Source organism: Oryctolagus cuniculus, chromosome 6 (genome assembly GCF_051225735.1).
Source record: "Oryctolagus cuniculus isolate XC-2025 breed Fujian yellow rabbit chromosome 6, ASM5122573v1, whole genome shotgun sequence".
Classification (NCBI taxonomy): Eukaryota; Metazoa; Chordata; class Mammalia; order Lagomorpha; family Leporidae; genus Oryctolagus; species Oryctolagus cuniculus.
In genome coordinates this window covers 162,991,725-163,016,295 of record NC_142872.1, presented here as the reverse complement: position 1 = coordinate 163,016,295, position 24,571 = coordinate 162,991,725, and positions in this window count along the sequence as shown.

Below are 24,571 nucleotides of genomic sequence, written 5' to 3'. Positions count from 1 at the left end.
GTATGTATGTATTAGGGAGCAATCAGGTGAAGGATAATTATAGTTTTTGCTTTGATTCCTGGGTGCAATTTTGAGAATAAATAAGAAAATAGTAAGTTAAATATTTCATGGATATTATTTTTTTATTTGAGAGGCAGAGTTACAGACAGAGGGAGAGACAGAGAGAAAATCTTTCGTTCACTGGTTCAACATTCCAAATGGCAGCAAAAGCCAGAGGTGGGCCTGTCTGAAGCCAGAAGCCAGGAGCTTTTCCGGGTGTTGGGCCATCCTCTATGTCTTTCCCAGGCCATAGCCAAGAACTGGATACAAAGAGAAGCAGCCAGGACACAAACCAGTGCCAATATGGGATGCTGGTGCTGCAGGCAGAGGCTTAGCCCACTATGCCACAGCTCTGAGCTCTGTATATTATTTTTATTATATTCCTAACTGAATCAGTGGAAGATAGCATTGGGTAAAAAAGACACAATGCATTTGTTTTGAGATGTATTGACTTTATGAGGACTACAATATATAACTTAGTTTACTAACAAAGTTTTATGTGTATGAATTTAGAATTTAGGGCTAAGTATAAAAATCTGGGAATCTTACCTACAGTGAAAAATAATTTCTAATAACTGCTATGTATCTCAGATTTAGCTGGAAAGAAATTGGGCAAAAAGTGTTCACAACTTGTAAGATTAATATGCGTGGGATTGTTAAGATTACTCATTCTAGATGATTTTCAGTGGAGTATTTCCTCATCTCTATACAGCAGTCTAAATGTAAACACAGTATTTCCTCTAAGTAATCTTTCATAGACATGAAAAGACAACCATAATTTATGATTCACAGAACTGTTCACTTTTTGGGCATGACATTAATTTTCTTTTGTCATAGAAATTGGGATTTGAAGGGTAGACCATAAAAAATGGAAATTTACTCAGAACTGGTGCATTTCCTTTCAAAAATTGCTATGTAAATTGTATACTTGGCTCATAAGTAGTGGTCTAATTGTTAAAAAAAAAAACACAGCAAGAAACACAAGCAAGGTTATTAGACCATCATATAAATAGGAAAATAAAGCATATCAAAATAAGTACTACAATGGAACAAACCAGTTTGACAATTAGCTACTTTGGCTTCTAAATCATAAAGTCATAAAAATCCACAAACATAGGTGCTATTCAACACAACTGAATCCTGTATGAATTATAATAACCTCAGTGTAACTTTTTCTTGGAAAAAAGACAATAATTTCTTCTTTATCATGATAAATAACATCTGAACAAAAGGATCTGGTTCTCTTAAGAAAGGTGATTGGGATTTCAAGTCAGAGAATAAAGGAGAAAGTAAACCTGTTAAATAATTGGTCTGCATCTGTTTGTTTAAATGAATAAAGGCAGAATGGATATGTGCAAAATGAAGCCTTGGCCAGGAAGGCTGAGAGAAGTTATAGTAAACAGGGAAATCCAAGGAGACAATAGAGGCTTTGGAGGTTACTGTTTTATATATTTTTAAAGACTAATTCAAACTTGGAAATGGAGGTAGTGTTTCTCAAAAACCTCTGGTAAGGCTTGAATTCCAGTTAAATTCGTCCTTTTCAGGTAATACAATTTTTGATGGAATTGCAGCTAAAGCTCAAGCAAAGCATGTGATACCAAAGCCCGAGACTGAATTCACGGCAACGTGGGCCATGAGTAGAGAAACAACACAAATGTTCATCTCACTTCTGTGTGTCTTTTCTGTTGTTCTTCTCTACTTGCTTTTGCTGTCTATAAACCAGGACAATTCTTCCTCCTCTGGTGGCCATGGAACCCACTGTACCACCATTTTATAAAGTGTTTACAAATAGCAAACAATATAAAAAACGCTTAGTGAATTAAAATTAAAAGGTTCATAGAATTTCCTAAAATAGGAAAAGTAATGTTTAAACTTGCTAATGGAGAGTGATTGTTGTTTATGAAACTTACCAAAGGAATGAAAGTGAGAATTAATGAATGACAGAAGGAGGTGGAAAATTTGGGAAAGGCAACAAATGCCCTTGTTAGGAAACTGGTGCAGTTTCAGCCAGGTGGTCGCAGGGCCCAACCTCTGTGGTCAAGCTCCACCCCCATCCTAATGGGATTCGCTGTTCCTGCTTCCCTGCCTGCCCTCAGGCAAAGTTTTAAAAGGGCCTGTTCCTGCACACTCGCTCTCTTGGCTCCTTTCTCCTGTGCTCTCTTGGTTCTTCTTTCTTGGCTTCTCTCTGCTCTCTTGGCTCCTTTACTCCTCTCGTCTCTCTTCTCTCCGCTCTGTCTCTCTCTCTTACAGTCTCCTTTTCTCTCTTTCCTTTCACCACCCCTTCACTCCGGTCTGTTGGATGTTCCCCAATAAACCCTTTCCCTTATTCCGGTGTTCGGTGTGTTTTGTGATGGCTAAAATTAATATATAACAGCCCTGAGGGACCAGATGTCTGACAGGTATTGTCATTATGTCAGAGAGAGTTATGGTCAATAGCACAGGTAAATGAAAGGGAAGGTAATTTGAAAATCTGGAGAACCATTTTCCTTGATGGATTAGCCTGGCTTGTCTACCTACACAAGGTATTCAGTTTTCCAGAAACACTGCTAGGTGATGGTATAATTTGCATGTGTAAAGTAACTCATCATCGGGGCCAGCATTGCGGCATATACTTGCAATGCTGGCATCCTATATAGGCATTAGTTCCAGACTTGGCTGCTCCACTTCCAATCCAGCTCTCTAGTAATGCCCCTAGAAAGAAGTGGAAAATGCCCAAGTGGCCCATGTAGGAGACCTGGATGAAGGTTCTGATTCCTGGCCTCATCTTGGCCCAGTTCTGGCCACTTGGAGAATGAACAAGCAGATGGAAGATGTCTCTGTCTCTCCTTCTTTCTCTTTCTGTAACTCTGTCTTTCAAATAAGTAAAATGAATCTTTTTAAAGTTATTCTTAAGTGTTGAAATTTAACTGAAATGTGATCCCTGTTAAACATAAGAGTGGGAATAAGAGAGGGAAGAGATGTACAATTTGTGACATGCTCAAGCTGACTTGCCCCAAATGGTAGAGTTAGAAACATACCAGGGGACTCCAATTTAATCCCATCAAGGTGGCATGTACCAATGCCATCTCACTAGTCCAAGTGATCAATTTCAGTTCACAATTGATCATAATGATAGGTCCAAGTGTCGAAGGGATCACATAAACAAGTCTAGTACCTGCTAATACTAACAGATAGAATAAATAAAGGGGAGAGTGATCCAACATGGGAAGTGAGATACTCAGCAGACTCATAGAATGGCGAATGTCCTAGATAGCACTCTGGCCTCAGAATCAGCCCTAAAGGCATTCCGATCTGGCTGAAAAGCCCATGAGAGTATTTCAGGCATGGAAAGCCAAGACACTCTGGCAAAAACAAAAACAAAAACAAAAACAAAAAAAAAACAACAACAACTAAATGAAAGATCTCTGTGAGTGAGATCCCAGTGGAAAGAACAGGTCTTCAAAGAAGGAGGTACCTTTCTCTGAAGGGAGGAGAGAACCTCCACTTTGACTATGACCTTGTCTGAACAAAATAAGAGTTGGAGAACTCAAGGGGCTTCCATAACCTTGGAAACTCATGACTGGTGCATAGGGAGATTACTGATGCCATAAATAGGAGTGTCAATTTGTAAAGTCAACAACAGGAGTCACTGTGCACTTACTCCTCATGTAGGATCTCTGTCCTTAATGTGCTGTACATTGAGACTTAATGCTATAACGAGTACTCAAACAGTATATTTCACTTTGTGTTTCTATGGGGGTGCAAACTGTTGAAATCTTTACTTAATGTATACTAAACTGATCTTCTGCAAAAAAAAAAAAAAAAAAAGAAGAAGAAGAAATTATCAATTCCCAACTTGACTCTCACTGGGATTAAACATGACAATAGGTCTTATCTGATTTCATCATCATTTAAAAAATCATCTATTATTTTTCACTTTGTTTCTGTGTGGTAGCAAACTGTTGAAATCTTTACTTAATGTATGCTAAACTGATCTTCTGTATATAAAGAGAATTGAAAATGAATCCTCATGTGAATGGAAGGGGAGAGGGAATGGGAAAGGGGAGGGTTGCGGGTGGGAGGGACGTTATGGGGGGGAAGCCATTGTAATCCATAAGCCGTACTTTGGAAATTTATATTCATTAAATAAAAGTTAAAAAAAAATAAAAAAGCCATTAAAGTACAAAGCTATTCAAAGATATATTTGTGAATATTATGTACATTGTGAGAAAATGAAGTGAATGGAGAATTGGGTGGGGAAAACTGGATAGAATATGTGATCTTTTGTTTTTCTTAATTCCTGTATGTTTATTTTTATTTAGGCCAAGCTACATTGGTGGCTTGCATTCATCAAATTCATGAGACAAAATAACAGCACATGATGTATTCCAGGACTGCTATAAATATCTTGCATCTGTTTTCTCATTTAATGACTACTTCTCCATGAGATAATTGTACACTTACTAATTCTATTTTATTTACGTGTCATTATAGGATTTTAATCCTTGTATGTCCTGTATTTATTGGGTAAGTCAATGCTGTCCACTGTTTATTGTAGAACATGAAAGTACTCAGAGAAATCCAGTAAGTCCTCTACACTCTAATATGTAAAAAATTTTCCTTATCAGGATCAAATCACCCTAGCCAGCATCATAAGCCACTTTTCTCAGTTTCCATATAACGAGATTTTGAACAAAAATTATATGAGATAGTCATTATTTGTAATAATGAAAGACACCAGGGGCCGGCACCGTGGCGAACTAGGTTGGTCCTCTGCCTGCAACGCCGGCATCCCATATAGGCGCCGGTTCTAGTCCCAGTTGCTCCTCTTCCAATCCAGCTCTCTTCTGTGGCCTGGGAAAGCAGTAGAAGATGGCCCAAGTTCTTGGGCCCCTGTACCCACATGGGAGACCCGGAAGCATCTCCTGGCTCCTGGCTTCAGATCGGTGCAGTTCGGGCCTTAGCGGCCTTTTGAGGAGTGAAGCAATGGAGGAAGGACCTTTGTCTCTGTCTCTCTCTATCACTGTCTGTAACTCTACCTGTCAAATAAATAATTAAAAATCTTTAAAAAAATAAAAAAAAGAAAGACACCACTCATCCATCGATCCCTTGCTTCTATGTCCATGCACTTTGACTAACACATGTCTCCATGTATTGTTCTGCTAGGTGTAGCAGGTGTTCGACAGGTTAGAACTTGGTGATAAAGCAACTCTCACAGTGTGCTGAGTAGACAGCCCAACAGTCTCTCAGAAGTCCCACCATGAGACTATGCTGAGTAGACAGCCCAACAGTCTCTCAGAAGCCCCACCATGAGCCCCTTTGCCATGTATTTCTGTGCTGCTCCTGAGAATGAGGGGCATAGATAATATTTCCCAAAAGTGGAGATATATATTCAGGTATTCAGTCCTCATGTCACAGATTCCATATTCGTTCATTTGTCTACTTGCTAAAATGTGTTTGCGATACGGAAATCAATACTTCCTGCGTTTCTCTAGTTCTTTGCAAACATGTGCAGAGTGGTGAAAAATTTGAGTTGCTCAGTAGAAGTCCAGCAGTTCATGCTCCTCCTTCTTGTCCATGCTCTTAGATCCTAAACAAGCGTCCTTTGGAAATCTATGTAGTTACACGTGCTTTGAATTTTGGTGTCAGTGATTTTTTTTCTCTTTAAAACAACCACAAAGTGTAGTGTTAAAGTGATGGGTGCCTCGACACAGGAAGTTTGCCATGTGATTTACAGGAGGAAAGACACAATGTTTTAGGTAAACTTCATTCAGGCATGGACTACTGTGCTGTTGGCTGTGACATGTCTTTATGAACCAAAACTATATACCAAACAAATAGCTTTAAACAGAAACACATAAAACATCTTGTATGCCTTGATCCTTTACTGAAAATGCATGACAAAAACCTCCACAATTCTAATGAAGAGTTGAGGTGTGTTTTTTCTTTTACAACCAAATCAACTCAGGTCTCATCTCAACATAATCCTTCTATATAAGGATGAAATTTTACTGTGCATACCCAGGTTTTAATTTTTAAAACCATATAAAGACTCAGTTCATCAGTCTGTTGGGTCATCATAGTAAAGCATTCTGTCTCCCTCAGAATCTGATAGCATGCCAAAAAATGGTATCTCCTCCCAAACCATAGGTGATTAGTCTGTGATGACTGTTCTAAAACTTACCAGAAGTGTTATGTGACATCCTCACCTAATATTTTAAAATAACATCACATCAAGGCAGGTGCTGTGGCATAGTGGGTAGAGCTGCTGTCTGTAGTGCCGACATCCCATATGTTCGCTAGTTCTATTCCCTGATGCTCCACTACTGATCCAGCTCCCTGTTAATGCTCCTGGGAAAGCAGAAGAGGATGGCCCAAGTGCTTGGTACCCTGCTCCCACGTGGGAGACTCAGAAGAAGCCCCTAGCTCCTGGCTTTGGTCTGGCCTGTTTGCGGACATTTGAGGAATGGAAAAGCAGATGGAACAGTTCTCTCTTCCTGTCTCTCCCTCTCTCTAACTCTGTTTTTCAAATAAAATAAATTAATATTAAAAATAATAACATCACATCTACTGTATTATGAGGTCCACATGTTTGGGCAATCTGAAGCAAATAAGGAGCTGATATTATAACCAAAACAGTCAGATTTATGAATAATTCTATAGAAAAGAGTATGGTGTTTCATAAAAAGTATGAGTACAATTTCTATATCATCTAGCAACTCTACTTCTGGATATACACTGGAAAGTCTTAAAAACAGCATCTGGTAGAGATATTTGTCCAGCCACAGTCATAGTAGCATTGCTCACAATCATTGAAAGGCCTGTGGTGTATGAATAGATAAACAAAATGTAGTAAACACATTCAATGGCACACCAATCAGAAAGAAAAGAAGTTATGACAAATGCTACAACATGGATGAGCCTTGAAAACTCCATTACAAATGAATCAGCTAGCCACAAAAAGATAAGTCCTGCATCGTTCCACTTCCATTAAGAACATTTAGGAATCAAATCCACAAAGATAGAAAGGAGATTTATGTTTCTTAGCGTTTGGAAGAAAGGGGAGGAGGTGGAAGGTTGTGGCTACAGAATTGCACAGTTCCAATTTTGCAAGATGAGAAGTTTCTGGAGTTTGTTTGCACAACAGTGTCAATGTACTTAACATCTCTAAACTACACACCTAAAATAATCAAAATGGGAAGTTTATATTATGTATGTGTAACAATTAAAAAATCAGTGATTTCCAGGGTTTTTGCAAGGTAAAAGGAAATGAAAATTGTTGCAGTACAGTAGAATTTTAGGGCAATGAAATTACTCTGCATGCTGTGGCAATTATCAGTGCATGGCATTCTGCAGTTGTAGAATGCCAGGAATGTTGCAATATGAAGAGTGAATGAGAACTTCAGTTAATAATGATGTACCAGTATTGATTAATCAACTTCAGGAATTATTTCACATTTAATGAAAGATGTTAAATATAGGAGAAAAGTGAGGGGAGGGGAAACATGTAAGAACTTCCTGCATTTTTTACTCAATTTTTTTGATGACTAAAACTTTTATAAGGTTTATTTTCTTATAAAATTTTAAGAATTATGGATTATTCTATGAATGGAGCAGAGCAGCAGACATTCATGTTGTTGGTAAAAGGTGTCTCTCAAATCCAAAGCTTCCTGTAAGTAGCTATGCATCCTTTCCATATGGGATGGTAGATGGCACAGTAGTTTTTCTCTTCTTTGGAGTTCTACTCAAGCCCATTATGACCAGAGAAACAATGTTGATGTATAAATGCCACAGAAATTTTCTGGCATGCTACTTCATTAGAAGAGGTTTCTTTTTTTTTTTCACACCTAATGCAATTAATAAAACATCTGTATTATGTGACAGAATCATATATACACTGAGAGAAACTAATATGACTAAGTTTCTGCATTATATTTATGCAAATTATATGTACTTAAGAGTCTGGTAATGTGGACATAGTTCTAACATAACAGAGTGAAGAAATTGCTCTCTTGCTAAGTGAAATTGAATTATTCCCAACTGAACAAATGAATTGGGTTTGAGCAAAAAAAAAAGCACCCTACTAATGCTCCTGGGAAAGCAGCAGAAGATGGCCCAAGTGCTTGAGACCCTGCACTCATGTTGAAGACCTAAAGGAAGCTCCTGGCTCCTGGCTTCAGCCTGGCTCAGCTCTGGCCATTGCAGCCATTTGGGAAGTAAATCAGCAGCTGGGAGATCTCTCTATCTCTGCCTCTTTCTCTCTCTCTAACTATGCCTTTCAAATAAATAAAATAAATAAATCTACAAAAAAGGCAAAGAAAATAAAATGGTGTTGACATTGTGGCATAGCATATAAAGCCTCCATCTGCAATATTAGCATTTCATGTTGTTGCCAGTTTGATTCCCAGATGCTCTATTTTCTATCCAGCTCCCTGACAATGTGCCTGAAAAATCAGTGAAGGATGGCTTATGTGCTTGAAATTCTACACCTGCATGGTAGACCCAGAAGAAGCTCCTGGCTCCTGGCTTCAGCCTAGCCCAGCCCTGGTCATTGCGACCATTTGGGGAGTGAACCAGCAGATGGAAGATCTCTCTCTCTCTCTCTCTCTCTCTCTCTTTCTGTAACTGTGCCTTTAAAATAAGTAAAAATAAATCTTTAAAAAAAAGTGCCAAGTTATTCAAAGACCTTATTTGAGAGGCTGAGAGATAGAGTGAGAGAGAGTGAGAGAGCGAGAGAGCGAGAGAGAGAGAGAGAGAGAGAGAAAGAAATCTTACATATTCGCTTGTTTGTTTTCCAAATGCCAACAATGGCCAGGATTGAGCTAGATTGAAACTGTGAACAGGAAACTCAATCCAGGTTTCCCTCATGGATACCAAAGACCCAAATATTTGATCCAAAGTCTGCTATCCACTGGGCACTCATTAGCAGGGAAGTGGAATCAGAAATGGAGACAGGACTCAAATCCAGACATTCCTGTGTGGCGTATGGACATTGAGTGGCATATTAAGCACCAAATGCCTGCCATGTCAATGAATTTGTAATGACTTAACAATGAGTGAGTCTTCTGGATCTTCCAAGAATCACAGAATGAGACCAAGGATACAAACATTTGATTCAAAACAGCTTTTATTCCAATATTCACTTCAGGTGACTCCGCCACCATGCAATTTTTCTAGAATGTCTATGTTTTAGTTGATAACCTATTTCTCAGTAGAGATTCCTATTAATCAACCAGATAATGTATTTCAAGTACTTACTTCCTATCAGATGAATATATTGGATTTAAATCTTTTTGAGCATACATGTATCAATGCATTTTTACTTATTTTTGGATCTACTTCTATACAAGCCTCCCAATTTCTTGAAAATAAATATTAAAGAAATGTTATGATTCCCCTATTTATATTTAACCTCTGCTTGTGTATCATTTGCAGTTGTTTCCTTAGTCATACTGGAATTTTACTGTCACTGGGGATATGGGAAAGAGAGTAGACAAATATGTGTGAAAAAATATTTTGATAAAGTCTCTGTAAATTTTGGCATTGTTTTGTTTTAACGAAAGATATATGGAGGGGGAGCTCCATTCCTGTAGGAAAAAAAAGGCATCCAGGGTGATTTCAGATTCCAAGTTTCTGAATTGCTGCTGCACACCCATCTGTCACTCTGTGATCCCTTTCCAACCGGCGCTCACCTTGATGGAGAAATTTATTGAGATCCTTCACATAGCTGGTGTGGTGCTTTTACAGCTGGTATATTCTGTCCCAAAGTAAAAATATCCAAAATTATAGAAATAATGGATGATTTTTAAGGACATGTATCCTGTCCATTTTCACATTTCACCTAGAGATCTGTTTTATCTACTTATTTGCTCTGCTATTTGCATCAGGCATTCCAGTAATTTTTGGGATTTAAATGGCATAAGTTTATTTTTATTGTTGAAGCTCATAGAATAGAGAAAAGCAGTCAGCATACCCCAAAAATTTTATAATCACAGTTGTTTCAATAACCATGAAGTTCAGGCTGGCACTGTGGCTCACTAGGCTAATCCTCCACCTGCGGCGCCAGCACCCCAGGTTCTAGTCCTGGTTGGGGCGCCAGGTTCTAGTCCTGGTTGGGGCGCCGGATTCTGTCCCAGTTGCACCTCTTTCAGTCCAGCTCTCTGCTGTGGCCCAGAAAGGCAGTGGAGGATGGCCCAAGCACTTGGGCCCTGCACCCTCATGGGAGACCAGGAGGAGGCACCTGGCTCCTGGCTTTGGATCAGCACAGCGCGCTGGCCGTAGCAGCCATTTAGGGGGTGTACCCACGGGAAAAAGGAAGATCTTTCTCTCTCTCGCTCTCTGTGTGTCTAACTCTGCCTGTCAAAAATTTAAAAAATTAAAAAACATGAAGTTCAGTAGCCACTGGACTATACATAACTAAACAAGACTCTATCCTGCCCCAGTTTAGAGATAATTTTTGTAGTAATGAAACCACTTATGCCACAGGTTTTCAGAATTCCATCTCACTTGTAAGGAGACAATTCATACATTCAACAAATATGCTGATACATGTTGAGCTAACTACTATTAGCTACCTTATCAGGCCAGTGCCATGGCTCACTTGGCTAATCCTCTGCCTGCAGCGCCAGCAACTGGGGTTCTAGTCCTGGTTGGGGCGCCGGGTACTAGTCCTGGTTGCTCCTCTTCCAGTCCAGCTCTCTGCTGTGGCCCAGGAGGGCAGCGGAGGATGGCCCAAGTGCTTTGGTCCCTGCACCCGCATGGGAGACCGGGAGGAAGTACCTGGCTCCTGGCTTCAGATCGGCACAGTGTTGGCCGTAGCGGCCATTAGGGGAGTAAACCAAGGGAAGGAAGACCTTTCTCTCTATCTCTCTCTCACTGTCTAACTCTGCCTGGCAAAACAACAACAACGACAACAACAAAAACAAAAACAACATTGTAACTAGAAATAAGATGCATTCTATGTAACTCAGATAAAATTATTTTCACGAAGGGGCTATGTAGCAGAGATGGGAATGAAGTTCAGATACCAAATAAGAGATTTTGAAGCATCTTGAAGCCGATATTCCTACCAGGATTAAAGGTTTAAAAGGAGAATTCACAATTCAGAGCTCAGGGATCACTGGATCTGTAAAAGATGCAGCACATTGAAGGGAGGGGCTATAGTCTTAGAGGGCACTGCTGGTTTCATGTTAATGACTCCAGAGTGGAGTTTAGAAAAGAATTATCTCCACACACTTAACTTAGATATACCCTATTGATTACCACCTGATGTCTCTTATTGACTGAATACAATGAAAAAAAAAAAAAAAAAAACAAAAAAACAAAAAGCAAACCAGTGTGAAACCATTGAGAGCAGCCATAACCCAAAGGACAACAGTGCTATGGTCTGGGCCACACAACGTGCTTGGTTAGACCAAGCAACTTCCTAGTAGAGTTGAGGAGAGTTGGGAGTTTCTACTCTGAGTTCTAAAAAAAAAATACAAAATATTATTAATGGATACATATGCATATAGTGAAAAAGAAAATGATATATGGAAATCTGTGGGTGAATCAGGATGGGGAGAGACAGTTTAGTCAGTATGTAACATCTTTGAGATATTACTGGGCATCAAAGTGGAAGATGTATATATAAATGTTGAGTACAGTTGAAGCCTGGAAATACAATCTACGTGTAACATAAGTAAATAATCATAATAAAATTATCAGTACAGTGAGTAGCTGATAATAGGTATTCAATAAATGGGTACTTCCTATTTCTATTGATCTTAAAAGAAACACTTAAATGGTTGATTCCCATATATCAATCAGTATCCTGGGAGAGAACAAAAAGGAGACAATCCTAAAAGGAATTAAACCTAAATGCAAAATATATTGTAAACATAATAAATATTTCAGTGAATATAATTCTGAAAATAGGACATACCACAGTGGGCCTCATTTCTTCTGAATTAAGTTGGGTTTAGGCATCACCTAGTGAATTCTCTATAGCCATTGATAATATCTCACAGAGCATAAAATTGCCAGAAAGGTGAAAGGAATTAAGCACCATGAGTAATATCCTTTGTAACAACTCATAGAGAAAGGTTAAAGAAATTTCATTTGCTATGAAGAGATAGAAATAAATTGGTTGAAGTCACCATGGAAAATCAGGGAGGCAGGAACAGATAGTGATAAGATCCAGGGGAAGAAATATGAGATAGTTTAAAAATAGACATTTTAATTTGTAGAATAATAAATATAAGAACAATTTAAAATAAGGGAATTAAGGTAAAAACCATCAAGATTTTCAGCTTAAGTTAAAAGGATGATCTGTTTATAAGACAGGCCAGTTCTTATGAGATTTTATTTTATTTATTTATGCATTTTAAGGATATGAAATGAACAAATTGAAGAGGCCTTGGACCTGAAAATTTCTTTAGCATTCTAGAAACATAGAAGAAAGATAGGAAACAAAATATTTGAAATTTCCTTAAGCCAGGTGATTATTTAAATATTTATTTCAAAATATATGCACCTTGTATTTCTCCTTTTATTAAATGTGAAGTTTATTAGCTATTAATGTACTATTATATTAATTGGATATAAATCATCTGTGTTAGCAACAGGTAGAAAGATCACTTTTTTTGTGTGTGCTGGCAGTAGAATTTGGCTGGCAGAGCAGAAGTCAAAATTTTTTAATAGAGTCTAGAGGGTGGAGTTAGGGATAAATGAAGTCATGAGCATCCAAGCCAGAACTGCAGGCCTGTGTTTTCAGAGATACACCAAAGAATGAAGTGGAATAGGCAAGGTCAAGGCTGAATGCTCACCTGTGCCATTCTCTGGCAATATGAACTGGGGAAGAGAATGGTAGTAAATGGGGTAGGACGTAAAGCCCAGATGCCTAGAACCTACAGAACTTCATGTTTGAGTCCATTGAGTTCATTTGCCAAGCTTTAGAGGTCCAAGTTTCTGTATTAGTGGGGAAAATTTCAGTGCAAGTGACAGTACATCCAAATCTGGCTGAACCAATAGAAGTCTGTTGCTGGGTTTACTGCACTATTTACTATAAAGTCTGTAATTACTGTTCACTTGGGTTTGAGGTTGGCTCAGCGGGCAGAAAATTCACAAAATCACATGATCTCTCTAATCTATGGCCATTAAAACTAAAATATAAATAAATAAATAAATAATAAATAAATAAATAAAATATTCAATCCAAATTTAGAATAGTGGTGAATAGAGATTGGGAAAGGTAGAGTAGGGGGAATAGAGGAATATTGGACAGCACCATGTGGCAACTTTCATTCACAATAATAGATTAAATGCTGTATAAAGAACTAGAAGAGAGGAATTGATAGACTTCCAATACAGAGAGACAATACGAAAATTTAAAGGCACAGTTTACACTGTGCATATCTGAAATATTATATTGTAACTCAGGAAATGTAAGTCTTATCATAAGTTTTATTATGAAATAATGTGTAAGAATCTGGTTCTTTCCTCCTGTTCCTACTGCCTCCCACGCAGTCAGATTCACACTAAAGTTGGTTTGGCCCTGTGGCTCCAAATTGCTGGCGACAGTGAACCAAGGCAGACTGTTGGGAGTAGGATTTCAGGGATCCAGTGCCTTCGTTTAGCTACTTCTCCCTGAATGGATTCCTCTAACAATATTTTTGACATGCAGGCTAGTGGAAGTTGGGACCCTGGAGAGACAACCACAGATATCTTTTCATGGTGAAGAACACTGTCTAAATTCAAAGGCAGGATTTTTAAGAGTCACAATTGTTGGAGAGCTTTTATAAGAGAGGTCATAAGTCTTTGAGGTGTACCTAACCCCAAGACAGCATTTTATAAACATTAGTAAAATTATTTGCAAATGAAATTTCCCTTTTGACATCCATTTTCACCCCAGCTCCCAACTATAAAACCAGTTCTACATTTCATTTTCCTTTCTTTGTTTCCAAATATAAGCAATGCAGCAGCATAGGGATAGATTCAGAGAACACATTGTAAACATGTGCTTCCCTGAGCTGTTAATGCATATCAACTTTTTCATCACCTTAAAATTATCAAACAGGTTCTGTGACTAATTCCCTTCTGGAGAGGAGGGAAGGGGCAGTACAAACAACTGAACACCAGCAGAGTTAAGATACAAACCCTGGTAGCTGGTTGTAGATTGTGTGCTCTTAATATCCTTCAAATTCTTCCTTGAAGTAATGAATAAATGAATTAATCAATAAGTGAGTCAATAATTAGGGGAATTAATGAGAGAGTCAATCAATGAATGATTCATAAACAGAACCAAAGTATCTCTGCGTGTATAGCCTATGAGTATTTTCTTCAGTAGTGCATCAAGACCATACAACTAGATTCCAAGAAATCTCATTTCAAGTACCTGCAATACCCTTAGTACTGAATCTAATTTTGGCCAGTTTTCAGACTACTCAAGGCCATTGCCTATTCAATCATTAAATGTGCATTAAAATTCTGCCCTTTCTTCTTCATAGGTCATTTTTATGGATACAAGAAAATAATGTATTAGAAATGCTTTGGAAACTTACAGACCTCATACAGATAAAAACATAAGCAATATAGAACTGAAGTAGAAATGTAATCAATGTGAAAGCTTTCAGGTAGTGCCGTTGTTTCCATGTGATTATTGATAAATGACAGATATCTGAGAGAGGCAGTGAGGAGTTAACAAAGTGATATAGGCCTATTGTAATAATCACAGTTCAGAATATCCCTTTAGGGCCATTTAATTTGACCTCTCACTTTTCCTTCTGGTTTTGACTCAAGATCACCTTGTTTATGAAACACAGGATTCTTAATATAAAATGAGCCCTGTTTTACATTTCCAGTTGAGAGCAGATGCTACTAGGAGCTGACTGGCCCAACATTTGGTCAACCCTCTTAACCTGTCTGAGGTTATTGGATCTATTAGAAGATGGTAGCACTATAGGAAGATGTTGAATTAATGAATGTTGGCATATGAGAATGGATGCTGTATTAGCCACACTATAATAATGCTGTATGACCACCATCCCCAAACCCAGCACAGTACACTTTCTATGCACACAGTTCTGCATAACCCATCCAGGGCAACTGCTCATCTGGCTACAAACTGTGGGTGGGGTGGTTTACTTCTGCTTGTGGCCATTCATTCTACTGTATCAAGAGGGATACCCAGGTTGGGTCCTTCCAGTGGCCACAGCAAAAGCTGTGAAGAGCTGGACTGATGAATGAATTACTCTTAAGCTTCGGCTAACATCATCTGACTAATGTCCCATTTAAAGTAGACTCAACACCCAAGCTCCAAGTCAAAGGTAAGGAAATGAACTCCAGCAATAAGGTTATGCAAGTGCCATGCACCCTGAATAGGGAAGATGACATAATGAATTAAATTCTGTTCTTGGGGCCAGCACTGTGGTGTAGTAGGTTAAGCCTCCACCTGTAGCACATGCCATATGGTGCCGGTTCGTGCCATGGCTGCTCCTCTTTCCATCCATGTCTCTGCTTATGGCCTGGGAAAGCAGTGGAAGATGGCCCAAGCGCTTCAGCCCCTAAACCCATGGGGGAGACCTGGAAGAAGTTCCTGGCTCCTGACTTCAGATCAACTCAGCTCTGGCCATGGCAACCATTTGGGGAGTGAAGCAGCACATGGAAGACCTCTCTATCTGTATTTCCCTCTCTGTACATAACTCTGCTTCTTCAATAAATAAATAAATAAATACATAAATCTTTAAGAAAAATTCTTTCTCTCAAAATTTAGAAGTTGAAGTTCTCACTCCCAGTGTATTTGGAGAAAAGGCCTTTGTGGAATTAATTAAGATTAAATAAGTTTGTAAGGATGGTGACCTAATCCAATACCACCCGGTTTCTTATAGAAGGGGAAGAAACACCAGGAGTTTGCACACACTGTGGGAAGGCCAAATGGGGAAACAGCGAGAAGGTGGCCACCTGCAGGCTAAGCTGAGAGCCTTCATCAGACATCAACCCTGAGGGGTGCCTGGCCTTAGATGTCTGTGCCCCAAATCTGTGGGAAAACACATTTCTGTTGTTTAAGCCAGACAGTGAGCATTATTTTGTTACATCAGCCTGTGTCCAAAAAGTAATGGTCTATTCCCACAGAGCTGTGAGTAAAGGCACTGAATATTTGCTGAGCAATGATCTATGTCACCACTGATGTGCAGTGAATCTTCCAAACAATTCTGAGTTTGATGGAAGTCAAGCTGAACGAGGACTTTGCCACTTGTTTGAGATCTTACAGCCAGTATTCAACAGACAAAGATCTTAAAAAAATCTTCTTTATCGAGTCTTTTGTTCTTTTAATGGCGATATAATTATTTTCTGCTTAGTAGAATGCAGTTCAATGACATACATCAAAGAGTGAGCAATATGTGAATGTGAATGAATGACCACATTTCTAAGAGCCTGACTGGGATGATAAAAGACAGAGTGAGTAAAATGTTTGACAAATTGTAAGCAGGACAAGCAGATTAAAGGGAAGCTAAACTGTGTCCAAGGATAAATTAATGAAGCCCTAGATTAAGCTTCAATTCCATCATCTGTACATGGGATAATAATAGAATATGGCTCCGAGGTTTTTAGAGTAGATGAGATAATTAATACACAAATAATTGGGCACAGTAAACATGCACTCATAATTGCAATTCAACCATCGCTATTACTGATACTTTGTTACAGTATTTAGACTGGCCTAGTGAATGGCAGGTGCTTAGGACAGAAAACCCTTTTTCTAGATAGCTTTTCTATGAATCCTAACTTTTATTTTTAAAACTTCCTAATAACTCAAATCTTGTAGATGTCAGAATTATTGTGTACATGTTTGGTGACCTTGACTATCTGTGTTGGGAAAAGACAAATTAAATGTATCACTCTGCTCTCAAGGACAAGCTGATTTCCAAGGTTTTTCAAGCCAGTTCACCTCACGAACTCTCCTGAACTGCACTACCTGTTTGTGCGCTGACACTTCAGCCCTATCAGCCTCCCTCACACACACAGCAGCATGAACACAAATCATGATTTACAGCTCCAACTCTAACACACTTACCTCTCATCTCACAAGCATGTGCACACACAACACACATGGACATTTCCTTTTCTCTTACTACAAAACACCCATTACCTTTTACACATACTTTCAATTTAGTCATCACAGACTTTGACATATTCTTGCGACCCCTATTATTAACTTGTATTTACTATATAATATACTATTTATTTTGTGTAGATTTTTATAGTTGAAATTCTCTTTTTTTGTCACTAATCTAAAGCCAGATAATCCAGCTTTCAAAATTTTGACTTTTTGCTATAGCTTTCTCACAACACAGAAGCATACTTCAGACATTTATTACATCATTGATTAAAATATAATAAAAGGGGTGGGTGTTCAGCCTAGCAGCTAAGTTGAAAGTTCAGATACTAATATTCTATATCAGAATACCCGAGTTTTATTCCATCTCTGGTTCTTGATTCCAGTTTCCATACAGTGCAGACCCTGGGAGAAAGCAGTACCTGCTGCAAGGAAAGGAGACCTGTACTGACTTCCTGGCCCCAGTCCCCAGTTCCTGGCTTTGGTCCATACAGTCCCAGCCATTGTGAGCAATTGGGAGGTAAACCAGTGAACAGAACTTCCTCTTTGTTTCCCTTCTCTCTCCTTCTTTCTCTCTCTATCTCAAATAAATTTTTAAAATTAATGATGGTGCAGTGTGTTAAAGTCCTGGCCCATGGCCAGAATCCCATATAGGCACAGATTCGAGTCCTGGCTGCTCCACTTCCAGTACCACTCCCTGCTAATGCACCTTGGAAAGCATTAGAGAGTGGCCCAAGTCCTAGGGCCTCAGGCCCTGGCTCCTGGTTCCTGGCTTTAGATCAGCTCAGCTCCAGCCATTGTAGCCATTTGTGAACCAGCAGATGGAAGCCCTCTCTCTTTGTCTCTACCTCTCTATGTAACTACATCTTTCAAATAAATAAAATAAATACTTTTTAAAAATAATAAATGATTATATTGACAATCTTCATGTTGGAATCTATATTTCATGAATAATCTGTAACACGAGTTTACAACATACAGATTTTTTTTTTTGACAGGCAGAGTGGACAGTGAGAGAGAGAGAGACAGAGAGAAAGGTCTTCCTTTTGCCGTTGGTTCACCCTCCAATGGCCGCCGCAGCTGGCGTGCTGTGGCTGGCGCAATGCGCTGATCCGAAGGCAGGAGCCAGGTGCTTCTCCTGGTCTCCCATGGGGTGCAGGGCCCAAGCACTTGGGCCATCCTCCACTGCACTCCCTGGCCACAGCAGAGAGCTGGCCTGGAACAGGGGCAACCGGGTAGATCTTATATCTATAAAAATAAATGGAGCAGTTCTGGTTTAAAAAAATCAGGCATTTATTACATGAATTTAAAATAATATTAATGAATATGAAAATATTTAAGCATCATATCTAAACTTGCATTTTGATTCAGTCTCAATAGTTAATGACTTTAATTCTAGAATATAATTTATATTTTTATACTATATAAGGCTGAGATCACCCTACATATTTTATGTCTTCCTATTTCCAATTAATATTATATGGTGACTATCTTCCCATCATTATAACTTTTTCAAATTTGTTTATGCATGCATGTGTAAATCAATAATAAAATGATTTAGGTCCCTTAATGGAATTATGCCAGGGTATTACTACAGTGAATACATTAACAGAAGCTTTCCTCCCATATGGATGCCTCCTTTAAGCCAAAGCTATTTAAAATCAAAATGATGGTGTGCTTAGTTAGTAAACTGGAGTTAAATATCCACCGAGGCTATTATCTTTATCACAGAGATTAATGAAGTAGGATACTTAATACCCCTGCACAATACCAGGCAGCTGATATATATGCTATAAATTCCATTCTGTAAAAGTTAAGCTACTCTAATATTCACCAAGGTATTAATGTGAATTAATTTTCATTCTGTGGATGAAAAATAAGAAGTTAACACAAGACAAATTTTCTGCCCTTGAGATCAGCAATCTGTTTGAAAGGACCAGTATGAACATATGAAATAGTTGTGGAGTTTTCCCTGGGGTGAGACTAGGAAAGCCCATTGTAGAGCATAAATGGTAGTGGGATGGGATGTGGGAGTGGAGTCATTCTGGGTGGAAGTAATTGAGTCGCTCTAGCTTATGAATAATGGAAGTTGGAGCTGGCACAGTATGCTTTCTTTACCTTTTATCCACCAGTCCTCATCCTAGGTCACCTTCACAGCATCCCTCTCAGATGTCACGCTACGATTCTAGATCTATTCCTTGAAATGATCCAGGTAACAGGGGAGCCAGGCAGAAAAGAGAGGGAAGACACAAGGAAGGGAGTAAGGAAGAGCCCACATAAACGTGAGGCCTTGGAACAAGCACTGGTTACAAGCCAGGTGTGCCAGAAATGGGGTGTGGTGTTTACAATGAAGTGAAATTGAGTAGACACAGATAAATAACTTGGTGGAAGCCATGAAAAAATGGAGAATGCCTGCATACCGTGTCAGAATGCTTTGTACTAGTCCCATTGCTGCGTCCAATTCCAGCTTCCTGGTATTGCACACCCTTGGAGGCAGCACATGATCACTCAAGTACTTGGGTCCTCTGGAAATTTTTAAATAACCTGGGGAAAGAGAGAAGAAAAGAGCACAGAGGAGAAGGAAGAGATAGATTATCAGATTCTGTTGTTAGAGACAGGAAAAGTCAGTGTGCTGGAGGATAGAGAAGCATGAAGGAGAACAGAAAGCCGCATGAGATGGAAGAGGTCAACCCAGCTGGGTCATGCAGGGCTTACAAATCAGCGTAAGGCTCTAGAAGAAGAGTGAAAGTCATCAATGAACATTAAGAAGAGTTCTGATATGACCAGACCTGGGTTAAAGGAAAGAATTAGGATGAAGAGATAGACTGGAAACCAAATGCCAAATGATCATGACCATCTGAAGATGAACGAACCAAGAAATACCATTGATGAGCAATGTTGTTAGGAGTAAAAGAGAGGGTGTTGTGTGAGAGCACAAAAGAAATGATAAAGATGCAATTTCTCTGCCATGATGTACAGAACTTTAAACTGATGTGTGTAGTGCAGAAAGAGAAGGGAGACTTGAACTTTTAGATTAACACCACTGATGCTGGAGTCAGCTGATCTAATTCAAATCCAGGTTTTGGCAGTCATTGGGTTAAGATGTGCATCCAGTTTCCCAGGTGATATGCACTTCACTTTTCACTTCTATGAAATGTGAATTGTTGAAGTTTCTATTGTACGGGGTTTGGGAAGCACTAAAGATTTGATGTAAGAAAAGCACAGAGAACGGAATCACTGAGGAATGTTACCTGTGATTAGGTTTCAGAGAATTATGATTGCTGTTACTGTCATAATGCTATTATTAAAATCATAATCAGTGTGTTTTAAGAGTTTTAGTAGCCACATCTTTGTCTTAGTAATTTCAGAGAAGACAAGTGATTTGAAATGGAATCTAACAGGGAATCCTTTTTGTTAAATATTCATCGATTTATCTGAGAGAGTAGAGAGGGTAAGAGAAGGGAGAGAGAGAGAGAAAGAGAGACAGTGATGGGGTGTGTGTGGGGGGGAGAGACAGAGAGAGAGAGAGTGAGAGAGAGAGAGAGATCTTAGACATCTTCAATACATAAATTCACTCCCCAAGTAGCCACAATAGCCAGGTCTGGGCAGTCAAAACAGCAACCGTAGACTCCATCTGGGTCTCTCACACAGGTGGCAGAGACACAAGTATTTTGGCCATCATGCATTACCTTCCCAGACACATTAGTAGGAAGCTGGATGAGAAACAAAGGAACTGGGGGGTTAAAACCAGTACTAGTATATAAGATACTTGCTGCAGCACAATGCCTGCCCCTAGCAGGAATTCTGAGGAGCATGCATTGTTTCAGACAAAAATCTGCCTCACCCCACATTTACCGAACTGTAGGAATAATCTAGAGTTAATCTTCAACACAATCGTGTGAGATAGATAGTATAAATTTCTTTCTGCTAATGATGAAACTGTGATACTCAGGGATAAGCTAATTTGTCAGGAAGCATCCATTTGATCAGTAAGGGAGCTAGAAATTAATCCAAGTAGTCTGCTCAGAATGGACAACTTAGCAATGTCTGTGCTATATTAAAACTGACAGTGGTGAAGTTGACTGGATTAATACTGTAATGTGATAGATTTCTGATTTATATATGGGGTGATATGGGTCATATCATAGAAAGGAAGTAGTTCTTCAATAAAATTACTTGGAAACTCATGGAAAGGGATATGAAACACAAACTATATTATCATTTTTTCTTTCTTTGAGGTTTCAGCCTGAAAGATGATCTCTGGGTTCTGCATAACTTGGAGATTCATGTACCATTTAATCATCAATGCAAGCAAAAAAAGCTGAATTCACAGATGAATTGTGCCTGCAGTCAGCCTGAACTTCCTGTGTTCAATTGAAGGAATGATTTCCCTGGTAATGCAACATTTGATGCAGATGGATAGCTAGAATATTCCTCAATGTCTGAACACTCCCCTAGAAAATGAGCAAGACTTGAGATAATTTGATCTGCTCAGAGTAGTACCATTGGTCAAACTAGCCAACCATACTAACACTGTAGGAAGCCAGTGAGTTCAGAGGTTTTCTGCATTCAGAGTCTTGTGAGACAGAAGATGCTTCCTGAATGTATCTTTCTATGCCAGCTTAAATATTGCCTCCCGTGTGACTCCTGGAGTTAGAACAAAGGACTGGATAATCTCTTTCATTCTAGCACCCACTCCAGCATGTTGGACCTGCAGCCTATGTGACTGCTTAACAGCACCTACCTGCGGATGCTAACGAGAGTTTTTCCCTACACAAAGAGTACACGTGGGAAAATGTTTCACAAAAACATTGAACAGTATAGCTGGCTGTTCTAGGTTTAGTCCCAGTTCCCTGTTTATTCATCTTCTAAATCCTTGCTGCCCAACTTCTAAGTGCTAACTCACTTACTCTAGTATGTTGCATACAGAATAATGTCTCACCAATCCCACAAATTTCCATCCTGCCTCTGCCTCATGCTAGTGTCACTGCACACCAATTCATTCGCTTCTGTAGTATAACTGCAATCAAAGATCCTACAGTGTGGTAGGAAGATAGACTTTCATCAAATAATCAAACACACATATGTGTCAGGTCAACATAAGCTGGGTACACTGTAACACAGCTCATTAAACATTTTTCATTGAGTGGGTTTGCCAATCCTGATTATGCATCCTCTTCTCTCTAAAGCAGTGTGCTCCTCTTTTAGCCCTTGTGTGTCTCCTTCCCCCTTCTTCCCTGCACAAGTCTGTAAACAGCCAGGGTGAACGCCAGGGGCTTGTGCTTAGCAATGGAACCCAACACTGCCTTTTCTTTGCTGCATGTTGGCTGTCACTTTGATATAGAGCAAATTCCTGGGGTCCTCTCCAGTTCACTAGACTCTTCTTTTTTCTATATTGCATTGCCAGAGAAAGAAAGCAGAAACCAAAATAGTATTGAGACTTCTTTGAAGATTTGGTGTGATAAAAAAGAAGATAAAACTCATCTGCTGAAAGCAAAAAAAAATGTACTTCTATCAAATAGTAAATTTGTATGCTGAATCTCAAGGGCTTCTGCAAAAAATTCAAACCAGGGGTATTAACTAATATTAGCTGAAACCTCACACCTCCTGAACTGGCCTTGTCAAATTTTATGAAATTTGTACAGGGCTGCTGTAATTGTAGAATCAAGTCCATATTGTAGCTACAACAACAGATGCTTTCTAGATTAGCCATGGTAAAAGTTACTTTTGTTACTTATTCACTTATGAAACAGAGGGAGAGAGAGAGACAGGGGGTGGGGGAGAGAGAGAGAGAGAAAAAGAGAGAGAGAATATTTCCTATAGTCCCCAAAGGCCTGAAATGCCTACAACTGGAGTAGGCCAAAGTTGGAAACTAAAATTCGGGAGCTAGAAGATAAGTACTCAGTCCATGTCCCCCACATGGGCAACAGTTATCACTGTCTGAATCATCACCGCTGTCTCCTAGGGTTTGCGTTATCAGCAGACAGAATAAGGAACTGAAGGCAGGGAACGAACCCAGGCACACAGATGTGGGATGCAGGTGTCTTAACTGACATTTTAACTGCTAGTCCAAAAACTGCCCTGTTTTGTTGTTGTAGTTGTTGTTATTAGTTTTGTTTGGAACGGAGTTTCTACTTGTTTAGCAGGGGATGAGACCACTGGCATGGTCTCAACTTATAATATCTGAAAAGATTATTTCTAATCTTTTAAGAAAATAATGTGCTCCGAATCTCAAAGCTGAGTCTTTGCAAGAGTTACCTAGGGTAGAGGGAACAGATCACCAGATCCTGGTGGCTCAAGCATCAGAAATGCCTCACGAGCTGGGGGCTAAGGTATCAGCAAGCTAATTCTTTCAGAGGGTGATGAGAAAACACATCTGTTTCAAGCCTGGCCCCTTTCTTCCAAGGATTTGCTTACAATCCTTGACAACGTTGGACTGCTGCACGCATCACCCGACCTCTGTTTGTCAGGGTCACGTTGCAACTCTCTGCTGCTTTTCTGTCTCCCATTTCCTCTAGTTTAACCATGATGTTAAATTAACCTTTCTTCATATTCTCCCTAATGCCTCTATCTCCAAATAATGTCACATTCTGAGGAACTAGGGGTTAGCACTTCAACAAGAATATGCTGGGCAAACGGGTGTGTGAAAAATTTAAATAGATGAATAAATGTATAAATAATAGTAGACATTCATAATTGGAACATTGTTCTCCTTTTGTCCATACAGGTCCCCTAAGACTGTTAAGCAATTAGGCCACACACACACACACACACACACACTGTGGAAATTTAAGGCTTTTCATAAGAAAAGCACAAAAGTATCAGAAAATAGAACCCAAAATTGTTGAGGAAAACTACAATTTTTGTAGAAAATTTTTTACAGCCTAATAAATTTTGAATTGAGATTAGGTGGACCCCAACTTCTAGACCACCTGTGCTTTATAACCATATGAACTTGGGAAGCTAGCTTGCTTGTGTGTGTAGGTCCAGTTTTTTTCATCTATAAAATTAGGATAACAATCTCCATGTTTACATGTTGGATGACACATTTCATATTAGCACCAATAAGAACGTACGGTAAGCTTTAGAGATGAAATAAAGATAGCTCTCTACCATAGTCCTGTTTTATTCAAGAAGACAATGATATTTAAAGCACTCTTACAGCTTAGAAAATATAAGAGGATTAGTTTACCTCTTTACTATGTCTTTTAAAGAATTAAAATGGTTTTAAAATGTGAACTCTGTGTCTGTCTGCCTTGATCTGATTATATAAAGACTTATCTCTGTGAAATGTGCTGGGATCCTAATGCTGATTTCATTATTTTCTCTGTATGACTCTATTCTGAAGTCAGTGGATAAAGGCGCAGGGAGGAAGCACAGTTTGAGTGGAAAAAATATTTCAGACACTTTTAATGAGGCATTATTGTGTAGCAGGAAGAAACTGCGTTCAGAATTCTG